The sequence below is a fragment of the Pituophis catenifer genome, unplaced genomic scaffold, assembly GCF_029215685.1.
Source record: "Pituophis catenifer annectens isolate HBS135680 unplaced genomic scaffold, rPitCat1.0.hap2 SCAF_1, whole genome shotgun sequence".
NCBI classification, from domain to species: Eukaryota; Metazoa; Chordata; class Lepidosauria; order Squamata; family Colubridae; genus Pituophis; species Pituophis catenifer.
In genome coordinates, this window is record NW_027256881.1 from 13,309,553 (window position 1) to 13,322,870 (window position 13,318).

Here is a 13,318-nt window from a genome sequence, read left to right on the forward strand (position 1 = left end):
TGGTCTTTTCTGGGGAAGAAAGGCAGCTGCATAATCCCAGGAAGCTGCATAATCCCAGGAAAAAAATGCAGCTGCCTTAAAGAATTGCAAACAGGTGTAGCATTCCTTTCTCTGTGCTCTCCAAACTAATTTTTTTTGTTTTGCATTTGAATCCAAAATGCAGTGGTACAGTATAAGAGGGCAAGTAAGAATACACAATCAAGAAATGTTATTTGAAATAGGTGCTTTGTAAACTTATATGTGCCAAGTCTTCCCAGCCACTGTTTTGCAAAAGCATTCACAACAATAAATATCCATCAGAATCCAAAAATAGGGTTCCAACTTTAGGTGACATTTATGGCTGCTTATTCTGTTTCTACTACTAGTAAAGAAATGAATGAGAAATCATCATTTTTATAATTATTCCTGAAGTGGAAGAAACAATTATATAAAAGGCTTCAAATTTAATTGAATATATCATTACAATTAAGCCAAAGATGCAATTCCAGTAAACTGGAATTTGCTCACAGAAATTCCAAGATTAACCCATGACATCTCCAGCAAGTGATAGGTAAGCTCTTTTTCCACCTAAGGCCCAGAAGAAATAGTACTGAGTTAAATAAACTATAAGCATAAAAGTAAAAAATGATATATGCAGTGTTATTTTCATTTTAGATGTCAAAAGGATTTTGTGGCTCCCGGTGTTTTCTTTTCTGTGGGAAACGGGTCCAAATGCCTCTTTGTGTGTTAAAGACTGCAGACCCCTGCTCTGGGTTGTGTGTGTGTGTGTGTGTGTGTGTGTGTGTGTGTGTGTGTGTAAAAGGCAGTACTGATCACTGATCATAACAGCAGAAGAACAGGCACTAAGTACCAGATCCATAGAAACACGGATTTATCACACTAGATAGAACCCAAGAGGTAGATCAGTGTCTTTCAGCTGAAAAATGTATGGACTTTAACTCCCAGAATTCCCAGAGTTTCCACAGAAGATCGTGGAGAATAATAGAGCTAAGAATCTGTGGGAGTTCCAGATCTAGAAGGACAGGCAGGCATTCGATAATCATTGTAATAGTAGACAAATTAATAGACAAAGACCAGAAGAGCTCAGGAGGCCAGGCAAGCAGGGCGAGGCAAGGTGCCCCTCGACGTGAGTGATATTGAGTTGGCCACGCTCACCCAGTCACATGACCATCCAGTCGGTCATTAGGGCACAGAACCGGTTGTTAAATTATTTGAATCCCACCACTGGTCCACTTACATTCCATTTGCTCACCTCTAGTGATCCCAACAGCTATTTATGCCAGTGAGACCTGGAAACCCTCAGCGAGTATTAACAAGAGACTCAACGTCTTCCAACAAAGATGCCTTCACCGAATCCTAAAGATTCACTATTTAGACCATGTTACTAATGAAGAAGTGCTCCAAGAGTTTCTCCTGCAAATTACATAACATTGTCGCATGCAGAAGACTCCAACTTGCAGGTCATTATACTCCGTAGGGAGAACAACCAAATTCCCAAGATGGCAATGAGATGGACACACACACAAACCCTCGATGCCCAAATGACCAAGAGGACACCCTCAAAATACATGGTGAAGAACCTTCATAAACAACTTAAAAATTTTAAATATGACATGGGAAGATGCTGAAGTACTCGCCCCAAACCGAAAATACTCGAGATCCCTTGCTGACCGATATGCTATAAGCATGGGAGGATCTAATGTTAATGTTAATAACTGTCTTTCTCAGCCTAACCTATCTTAAAGGCTTGTTGTTTTTGTGGGGGAAAGTTAGAAGGAAATGTTATGTATGCCATATTGCTCCTGAACAATAAAGAGGATATGAAACTAATAAAACAATCCACCTAAACAACAAATAAGTATCTAATGCCCCAAGAACATTACATGTCCATGTTCTAGAACCACCAGAGGTTGAAAACAACAGGAAAGATCTTACTTCAACACACAACTTCATTCTGAATCTTCAGCTTTCCTCAACATGGGCTTCTCTACTTTTATAGGGGCTGAAATCTCACTGGGCTAAAAGTTTGGGAGATATGGCCTCAGTATCTATGGAGATCACCAAGTTGTGGAAATATTTATTCACTGGTACATTTAAAAGAGAGTTGATGTAATAGTTAAGGCATCAGCCTAGAAACCAGGAGACTGTGAGTTCTAGCTCCATCTTGGGCATGAAGCCAGCTGGGTGACCTTGGTTTTCTCTCAGCCCTTGGAAGGAGGCCATGGCAAACCACATCTGAAAAACCACTTCTGCCAAGAAAACTGCAGGAACTAGTCCAGGCGGTCTCTGAGAATTTGACATGATTGAACACAAGAAAAAAGAATGAAATATTTACAGTCTATTCACTAAGCATAGGATCTCAAAAGTTAAACACCAGGTTAGATTTTTCAAGGCCCACACATACAGGCTCACAGGTCTAGAGGAGCAACCGGTCACAGGATTACCTCATGCGACCTTCTGACAAACAAAGTCAATGGCGAAACCAGATTCACTTAACAATTGTGTACTAACATACCAATTGCAGTGATTCGCTTAACAAATGTGGCAAGAAAGGTCGTAAAAAGGGGCAAAACTCACTTAGCAACAGCAACAGAAATTTTGGGCTCAATTGTGATGGTCGTAAGTCAAGGATACCTGTAAATAATCAGAAGGGAAGACCTTGGCAAAGGACCCTAATATGATCAAGCCACAGTGGAGTGATTTTTTTTTTAAAGGTAGCACATATAGACACAAACAAGAAGATGCCAGCCCTGTCTTTCCTTCAGAACCCTAATAAAAATAATTCAACAAGCTTCCCCTTTTTCCTGCTTTTGAAGAAATCATTTTGATCATCATTCGATTCCTTAAGATATTTTAATCAATGCCTCAGTCTTAGTTTGCTGCTGTTTTTTTTCTCTGATGGTTCTATAAAACTACCCTATTAATTTTTATCTGATTTGGAATTGAATTTTATATTAGTCATGCTTTATTTCATTTGGAATGTAAGACGTTCAGGAAGATTTCCAAGGAGGAGCAGGAATGAACTGATAAACAGAGAAACAAATAATATTGACTTGTGTTTGGGGTAAATTCTTCCAAAAGAAAATGAGTAAGAGATTCATTCCATAAAGGTTTCTTCTCCGCCTCCATCAAATAACTTCCTTATTCCTTGATTTAGTTTCATTTGGTTTGTTTCCATCTCTGATTTTAACATCTGTTGTTTTGGTTTACTTGGCCCACAATACGTTTAACCGGAAGGACTGGATATCAATTCTTTTCAAAGTATAAAATAAAATAAAAGTCACAACCTGTACAGTACTCACCCAGGGCAAAAGGCAGCTGAAGATTTAGTATATCACCTGCCTTCTCGGGTCATTTAATCAACAGCCAGCTGTTTTCCACTGACTGAAACCCAAGTCGGTGTTCTCTCTGGCAAAATACTTTTCTTCTTCATGAAAAAGATTTAATTCTCTTAGGTGGCGTTATCAAAAGACTTCAGCCACAGCTCCAGAGCATAGCATTCGACATATGCCATTTAATGACAGCCACTGTTTAAGACAAGGCACATTCTGTGCTTCCCTACCCTCTGAGATTCAGTTTCTACACGCCGGAGAGACCATCAGGCCTCCTATCAGTTTGCGCTAATCAAATTTTATCAAGCCAGAGACAGTTGCAGCCTGTTTAATGGAGTGTTATTACCATTCCAGACAGTGGGCTGCAAAAATCCCTTTGTTATCACTATTACTTCAGCATTTGTTTGCTTCAACTTACCCCAATGTGCTGCTACCCAGATGTCTTGCAACTTGCAGAACCATCAGTATCTGGGAATCTGTGAAACGTTATTCCAAATATTGGAAGGTTGATTTATATTTTCACTGTGATTGGACTAATGGTCTTAGCCAATTACAAGTGTTACCTGAGCAAAATGTGGTCAGATGGAATGTTCTTTTGCCTATAATCCACACCTGACTTCCATACAATTTCCCAATTTTTCCACCAGTGCTAGTTGATTCTCACTATGTCTTTTTACCTGCTGGGTATAAGAATCTACCCTTCAATTCATGGATTTACTATTGGACTCTTGGATATAAGAATCCATACCCTTGGATTATGGCTGTAGTATTATTATAGCAATAGCACTTAGACTTATATACCACTTTACAGTGGTTTACAGCCCTCTCTAAGCAATTTACAGAGTCAGCTTGTTGCCCCCAACAATCTGGGTCCTCATTTTACCCACCACGGAAGGATGGAAGGCTGAATCAACCTTGAGCCTGGTGAGATTTGAACTGCCAAACTGCAGTCAGCCGGCAGTCAGCAGAAGTAGCCTGCAGTACTGCACTCTAACCACTGCGACTCTCCTTCTCATCTTCTCTATTACCTCCTCCTATCAGTATCATTATTATGTTTATTACTACAATGCAATGATATATCATTTTTATGCTATATTATTGCATTGCATGTATACTGAGAGCTTCTGCACAGGAGACAAATTCCTTGTAAGTCTAATCACACTTGGCTAAATAAAGTATTCTACTCTATTGGAGAATGCACCCTGAGTATATATACTTTATACTTATATACAAGTAGTCCTTGATTTAAAACCATTTTATTTAACAACCGTTCAAAGTTACAACAGCACTAAAAAAAGTGGCTTATGTCCCGTCCTTGGACTTATGACCATAACAGCAACCCATGGCCACATGATCAAATTCAAGGACTTGGCAACCAATATGTATTTAAGACAGATGCAGTAACCCAGAGTCACGTGATTGCCATTTCTACCCTTTCCAACTGATTTCCAACAAGCAGCATCAATGAGAGAAGCCTGATTCATTTAACAACTGCAGCAATTTGCTTAACAACTATAGCAAAAAAGGTCGTAATATTCAGCCTGGCTCACTTAATAACTGCCTTGCCTAGCAAAATAAATGTTGGTCCCGATTGTGGTTATAAATTGAGGACTATCTCTATACTACAGTAGAGATATAGAGATCCAAAAAGCTGTTTCTATGTATATCTATACAAACAAGGTTTGATTTATACATCAGATTTCTTCCTGAATATTTCCCTGCACTTTGTGCACCATGTTTTACCTAAATAATCACCTTTAGGAAGATGATACATTTGGGTTAAGTTAGACTTCTTACCTATTGTGTATTTCTTGGTTGATCATGGTTGAAAAGAGACTGGATTTTTACAGAATAATAGAGTTGGAAGGGACCTCAAAGGTCTTCTAGTCCAACCCCCTGCTCAAGCAGGAGATCCTATTCCATTCTAGACAAGTGGCTGTCCAGTCTCTTCTTGAAAGCTTAACGTGTTGGAGCACCCACAACTTCTGAAGGCAAGCCGTTCCATGGTTAATTGTTCTCACTGTCAGGAAATTTCTTCTTCTAGGTTGGTTCTCTCCTTGATTAGTTTTCATCCATTGCTTCTTGTTCTGCCGTCAGGTGCTTTAGAAAATAAGCTGACCCCCCCCTCTTTTTTGTGGCAGCCCCTTAGATATTGGAACACTGCTATCATGTCACCCCAGTCCTTCTTTTCTCTAGATTAGTCATACCCAATTCCTGCAACCATTCTTCACCTGTTTTAGTCACCAGGCCCTTAATCATCTTTGTTGCTCTTCTCTGCATTCTTTCCAACATCTCAATGTCTTTTTTATAAGGTGGTGACCAAAACTGGATGCAGTATTCCAGGTGTGGTCTTACTAAGATTTTATCAAAGCGGTACTAATGCTTCACGTGATCTTGACTCTGTTTAATTCTTCATTTAATCAAAAAGGGATTTTGATTAGGATCAGGCTTGGGGGCTATGGAAGAAAAATCCCTCAAAAATTTCTCCAAGATAATCCTGTAAGGGAGGGAAAAGAGTGATAATGCTGCCGAATGCTCCACTATAAACCTTTCTCTTTTTCAGTCGCATGACCAGAGTGGAATATATACAGCTTATCGAATACAGCATCCCTGTATTCACGTACAAGAGAACAGCAGATATACGGGTAGTCCTCTGTATATAACCACAATTGGACCAGCATTTCCACTGCTAAGCAAGACAGTTTTAAGTGACTCGGGCCCAATTTTTGACCTTTTTAGCTATGGTTGTTAAACGAATCTGGCTTCACCCATTGTCTTTGTTTGTCATCTGGGAAGGTCACAAATGACAACCTTATGATCGAGAGACACTGCATCCTTGTAAATATGTCCTTGGACAAGCACCCAAATTTTGATCACCTGACCATGAGGATGCTTTGACAGCCGTAAGTGTGAGGACCAGTTGAAGTCACTTTTCTTAGTACCAATCTTAAGTGTGAGTGGTCACTACACAAATGGGCATAAGTCAAGGACTACCTGTATCATTCTGATTAATGAATTAGATTGCCCTTCCAAATCAGATTTACGGATTAAGTCAGATTCACCTGGATCTGCCATCTAATTGGACACGTATTAGAGGTGGAGCCTAAACTTCTACTTTTAGAAAGTTAGTCATATTCACTGATTTAATTTCTAGAGAATCTCTAGAGAAAGGACTGAAAAGACAGCTATAATCAAGGAGAGAAATGACTTGTTTGGTTGAAGGCCATATTTGATCTTTGAGTAATTTATGAGGTGCTACACCCAGAAATAAGGAGCCAGGATTTTATTTTATTTTTAAGAGAGGGTATTAAAAACATTACATATGATTTAACAAGTTATCACCAATTAAACTTAATACCACTGCTAATGCTTAGATCCATCCCAAGACTTTCAGAAAGTATATGCAGTCCCAGATTGGGTTCCACTGTTATAACAATACACTGTTTATGAAAAAGTGAACAAGAGAAACCATTAGTGAAATGCAAAATTAGTGAAATGCAGGGAGCAGAAAAGGTGTAACAATAAGCAGAGACTCTTGAACCCTGATCTGTCTGATCAAAATAGGCTGCATTTTGTCGTAATATCACTGCCCTCTGCACGTGTTGAGCCCGACGATGCACAGCCTTATTGGGTACACAAATTAGCACCCTGTGGCCAAGTCGATGACATAAATTTCAGATAATGGCAACAGATTACTCAGAGGGCCTTTGGTTAATGGACATACACACACAGATGACTGCCAGAGCCTCTGTTATTAGCGGAATTAGGGAAAATGCAACACAATAATCGCACAACTTTTGGAAAGGAAAAGTTTTTTCTATATCAACTCTCCCAAATCCTCAGCTGATTCTTTCACAGCATGCTGCTCCGCTACAATAGAGCTGCCCCCCAAATACTGATTATTGTCCTAAACCAGGGGTGTCAAACTCAATTTCATTGAGGGCCGCATCAGGGTGTGTTTGACCTGGGGGGCGTGGCCAGGGGGCGTAGCCAGCTCGATGTCACTCATGTCAGGGGCGCCTATGGCAGCCCAAGCACTCTGCCAGTGAAAATGGGCTCCCAAGCTCTGGTTTCGACTACGACAGCCTCCTGCAACCCTCTGCCAATGAAAACGGAGCTCGGGAGGGCTGCCCGCAACCCTCCTGAGCTCAGTTTTCGCTGGCAGAGGCACCGCGGGCTGGTCCTCCACTGTTTTCAGAGCGGCCCCGCGGGCCAGATCTAAGCACCCCACGGACCAGATCTGGCCCCCAGGCCTTGAGTTTGACATCCTTTCCCTAAACAATAAAACACCGCCTCAGTGATCTCAGCAGCCTCCTGGATGTTGGTGACAAGCAGAGAATTCCACCACGATAAATCAACTTCTTAATCTCTTACGGCCTTAAGTGTCAAGTTTTTACAACTGACATACGCCCCTGAGCAATTAAACTGTCTCTTAGCATTCCATGATGCTGCAACAGTTCAGCCAATCAGGTAACCTGTATTTGTTCCATTGATTTATAAAACAGAATGCCACTGATTACTACTGTAGCAAACTTGAAGGAAGTAGCTTTACCCCATGGACCAATTAAAAGATAATACACTGCCTCAGTCATATCTCAGCTGTAAAATGGACACAGACTGATCTCCCAGGTGACTTTGCTATTGAATGTCTACTTGCATTATATAATCTACTAGCTGTAATTTATAGAGAAAATTAATACTTTCACAGTGCTTTCTGATCTCTCAATGCCACCATGACTCAAGCCTTTATTCTTACCAATATTCAATGTTTTTTTCAATGAATCTGTGTTTCCCTACAAATTCCCTTCAGTTTCAAACATAAAAAGCTGTCTAGCCAGATTGTTTGCACATATAATTCAATGTTGACTACAGCAATAGCAATAGCACTTAAAACTTATACACCACTTTACAGCCCTTGCTAAGCGGTTTTCAGAGTCCGCATATTGCCGCCAACAATCTGGGTCCTCATCTTACCGACCTTGGAAGGATGAATGGCTGAGCCAACCTTGCGCCAGGGAGGATCGAACCCCTGGCAGTCAGCAGAATTAACCTGCAATACTGCATTCTACCCAATGCGCCAGCACGTCTCTTTACTTGGCTTCCTCCCGTAAATTAATCAAATACCCCAAGGGTGTCAAACTCGATTTCATTGAGGGCCACATCAGGGTTGTGTTTGACCTCTGGGGGGCCACACCCTGGGTGTGGCCAGGGTGGGCATAGCCAGTTCAACATCACACATGTCAGAGACAATTGTGGTGGCCCATCAGCTAAAACGGGCTCCCAAGCTGTTTTCCGCTGCAACGGCCTCCTGCAACCCTCTGCCAGTGAAAACGGAGCTCCGCAGGGGGCCCATCTGAGCTCTGTTTTCACTGGCAGAGGCACCGCAGCCTGGTCCTTCGCTTTTTCCAGGGCAGCCCCAGAAGCCAGATATAAGCACTCCGCGGGCTGGATCCGGCCCCTGGGCCTTGAGTTTGACACCCCTGAAATAGCCTCTTCCATGCCCTACTCACTTTTTAAAAACAGAATACAACCCATCCCAAAACCGCAACTATTGAGGCTCTCATAAATAATGAGATACAGGAGCTTCAGTAAATAACACACCAACGGACCCATTTTACAGAAGACTTGTCCTGAAAGTACGTCACTCATGGTTGCCAAAAATTGTACAATAACTCTCAAGATGAAATGTATTGTATTATCTGATAGGAAAAGAGCCTTGGTGGTGCAGCAGATTAAAGTGCTGTTAAGTAACACCAGCTGCCTGCAATTACTACAAGTTCAAATCTCACCAGGCTCAAGGTTGACTCAGCCCTCCATCCTTTCGAGGTAGGTAAAATGAGGACCCGGATTGTGGGGGCAATAAGCTGACTTTGTATAAAAAAGAACACCGCTTGGGGGGGCCGAAAGCCCTACTAAGCAGGTATATACAAAAGTATGAAGGCTATTGCTTAACGCATTGTAAGCCGCCCTGAGTCTCCAGAGAAGGGCAGCATATAAATCGAACCAATAAATCAATAAATACAATAAATAAATGAAACAGTCTCTCCTGTGAACGATGCAGAAATGCAGGTCCTTTGATCTTTCTGTTCAAAATTTGTTTGGACCTACCAACTTCCTGGGCAGTTCAATGATCTGATCATTGAATCAAGTTAACTTGGTAGGTTAAGAAGCCTATTAAATTTCCATTCACAGGGCAAGCTGAATGAAGAATGTGCCAGGACATGCAACATATTACAGCAAAGAAGGCCCAACAGAATCCTTTCCATGCATCATCTTCCCTGTCAAATTTCATTTTTCAGCAGGGATTCAGGCCACTGCAGAATGCCCACTCCTACCTACCTCACCAGTAATTCCCTTGCAGAAGGGCAAAGCATACTGGTTGGATCTCTCTGGGTCTGGTTAGTGGTTTTGCTGGTAAGAAAAAAAAAAAGAGGGAGTGTCTCACCAGTTAAACACTTGTTTCTATTTTTAAAATAAGACTGTGTGTGCTGCCTTGGTTCCTCTCCCTCCTTCCCTTTCTCTCCTCTCCCCCCCCCCCCCGCCCAAACCTTTCTCCTGCAGCCTTTGCTTGCTCATGGATAAATCTATTTAGAGCATTTTGTTTTGTTATTGGTTTATTTAACTACAGCCATAGATAACACAGGGATGAAAATCGTGACTGTATATGTATAAGGTTCATTTGCACCACAGACCATTTCATGGCTGTATCTGTTTTACATCTATGGATTTGATGCATATACAAAAATAGCAGCTATTAGCATCTAATAGAAAATAATCACGTCCACCATATTAAAAGTGCTGTTTAGGAAGCACTTTTCTTACAGAGTTCAAATTCCACTGATACAGCACTTTAAACTGAGTGTGTATCGAAGGCTAAATGCTAAAACAGAAACCTTTCTTCATAAAATGTACAGCCACACAAACAAATCAACGAGCTTTTTTCTTTTTTTCTTTATGTTGTGTCCAGTAGAGAAACAAGGCTGGACTTCTCAAAACTGTACAGAATAAATAAAGTCTCTGAGCATGTGCAAATCTATTTCTCCCAGCCACAGATCTAGCCATAAACAGGCCCTACAAGATTTTCACTTTCAAGGTTAGATGTTATCGAGAGATCATCTTGACACCTGGTTTTGGATTTGAGCACACAAGCTTCAATCATCTGGTAATTCGGATTAGAATAGAAACACCAGGCGTGCGAAAGAAAGCGTCTTTAGACTTCAGGCGCAATTTGAAGTAGCCTGGCATGCTAAAATAGAACATCCTTAATTATAAACAAATGTAACAGCGCATCAACATGGATAAAAATCACACTCAACCCACGCATTTATTATTTGTTTAGGAAATGTCAGGGCTGCTTGTAAATGGACGTTCAAAAAAGAAAAAGAAAATACATTCACCCTAAAAGTGAATGTTGGACTAAAAGACCTCCAAGGTCCCTTCCAACTCTTGTTATTCTATTCTATTCAAAAAATAATAATAATCAAAAAAATCAATGGGTTAAGCTTTTTACAAGAGAACCATCCATATTTAGACTGAGGGGAGGCAAAAGGCAACCAGGTGTGCTGAAGTGGGAGAACCCAAAAAAATGGTTTAAAAGCATCCCGGAGCAGATAAGAGAAAAAAAGGGGAATTTCAGTTTATCAACTCACTTTCCTTCCTTTTGGCTTTTTCACTTTGACCTCATTCCCCAACCGCAGCAGAAAAAAGGAGAAGGGGGGGGGGTCCCCTTTCCCACACACCCCTCAGCATCTACTGCAAGCAACGATTTGTGCAACTCAGCCTGGAAAGAAGCCCCCCCCCACTTCTCCTTTCCCCCCACCCCACAAACACACACACACACACACAGCAACAAAATATCGCCAGAGAAAATGACAAGTCAGAGAGACACCGGTATATTCAGAGAGAAATCTCCTCCGGGGATCGAAGGCGAGAAGAAACGATCACCTTCGATCCCGGGTCACCTCCCGGAGAGCAGATTCCGCCCCCTCCAGCCCCCCTCCCTTTTCCAGGCCTCTCCCCACCCCATAACTTCTTTCATTGAAAATAATCCCATGTCAGCCTCTCTCTCTCTCTCTCCCTCCCTCTCCCTCCCCAAAGGCTGGCCGAGAGCGGTCTCAACAATCCAGGAGAACGGGAGGCAAGCAAAAGGGGAGGAAAATGCACAGCGCCCGTCCGTCGATCACACTAAACCACCATCCTCCTCCTCCTCCTCCTATTTTGTACATATATTAATAACAACAACAACAACAACAATGCAGATTATTGGGGAGATTAGGGGGGATGGAGGAAAAGCGGGCTGGAGGATTGATTGAAAAGTTTTTTTTTTTTCCCCTTCTTCTTCTTCTTCTTACCGCAAGGGATCAGCGCCTCTCTCCCCGGCTCCTCCCGCCCGGATTGCAGGGTTGAATTAATCTGTAAAGACGAGAAGGAAGGAAGGAAGGAAGGAAGGAAGGAGAGCGAGAGAGGAGGAGGAGGAAGAGGAGAATGGGAAGACTGGCGAGCGGTGGGAGGGAGGGAGGGATTGGTGGGGGGGGGGCTGGCGATTCTCACCCGGGCTGCCTCCGGGAGGGAAGGATGGATGCAAAAGGGAGGGGGTCCTGGGCCAAGCAGAGGCCCCCCATGCAGCCAGCCCCTGCTCCCGGGGGCTGCAGACAAGGCGAAGGGGAGGGGGCCTCTTTGTTCTGTAATCCCAGTAAGATTGCAAGCCATTCGCCCCGGCTCTAATCCCAGCCCAGCTCAAGAGCCGCCTCCATTGGCTGTCATTTACATACAGGATTAAGAGGCAGGCAGGCAGGCAGGCGGGCGATGGGGGGGGGGGAAAAAAGCGGAGGGGAGGCAGCGGGGATCGCAGGAGGTTTCGCGGGTTTCCCTCCGGATTCTTCTTTCCGCCCCCCCAAAGCTGGAGCGAACCCGGGTTGGGGGCGTGGGAGTGGGGGGGGGAGAAAGCGGGAATTTCTGACGGAGAGCGAATTATAGAGGAAGTTGCAAGGATATCGCTGGGGGTGACAAGAGTGCGTACTAGGTAGTCCTTGATTTGCGACCGAATTCGATGCCCTTGGGTCAAACGAAGCTTTGCTCCATTTTACGACCTCGGTTTTAGTGAATCACAGCCGTTGTTAAGTTAGTAATAGGGTTGTTAGGTGAATTTGGCTCCCCCCCCCTTGATTTTGGCTTCTCAAAAGAGGTTTTGCAAAAGGGGATGGCATGACCTTGGGACGCCGCAACCCGTCATAAGCATGAAACCTTAGCCAAGCATCTGATGTTTGATCGTATGACCGTCAGGATGCCGCAGCAGCCATAAGAGTGACAAACGGTCCTAAGTCACTTTTTTTCAGGGACGTTGTAACTTTGAACAGTCGCTAAATAAAATGTTGTAAGTTGAGGACTACCTGTATTTCTCGCTTTAACCTAAAATGTGGGCCTGTAATCGAGTCCAGAAGGGTTGGGTTGGGTAAGGGGCAGTGGTGAAATCCAATTTTTTTTTACTACAGGTTCTGTGGGCGTGGCTTGGTGGGCATGGCAGGGGAAGGATACTGCAAAATCTCCATTCCCACCCCACTCCAGGGGAAGAATACTGCAAATCTCCATTCCTTCCCCAATCCTGGGGGAAGGGTATTGCAAAATCTCCATTCCCACTCCACTGGGGCCAGCCAGAGGTGGTATTTGCCAGTTCTCCGAACTACTCAAAATTTCCGCTACCGGTTCTCCAGAACCTGTCCAAACCTGCTGGATTTCACCCCTGGTAAGGGGAGTAAGGGAGGTTGGGTAAGGGGAGGGCAAGGCAAAGGGTGGGAAGGAGGGGAATGACTTTTTCAGACAGAAGATTTCACCCATTTTGGCATCTCCAGGGCTTTTTTAAAAAAATCATTTCTAGATTATCTTTCCAATCCACCAAATAACTAAAATATTTTCCTTTCCTTAAAGGTTCTTGGAGGAGAAAAAAAATACGGGTCATAAAGAAATAGGTCTGCAGAGCTACTGGTGGT

General features: G+C 42.9%; 1 protein-coding gene across 2 annotated transcripts in view; it reads right to left on the reverse strand.

Moving 5' to 3' along the window:
- GTF2IRD1 (GTF2I repeat domain containing 1) overlaps window positions 1-11,832 on the reverse strand; it is a 149,890-nt gene extending 138,058 nt beyond the window's left edge. For both annotated transcript variants that reach the window (XM_070945644.1, XM_070945636.1), the window contains exon 1: window positions 11,684-11,832. The gene's annotated coding sequence lies outside the window, so the exon portion shown is untranslated. The remainder of the gene's footprint in view (window positions 1-11,683) is intronic.
- Between the last annotated feature and the right edge of the window lie 1,486 nt (window positions 11,833-13,318).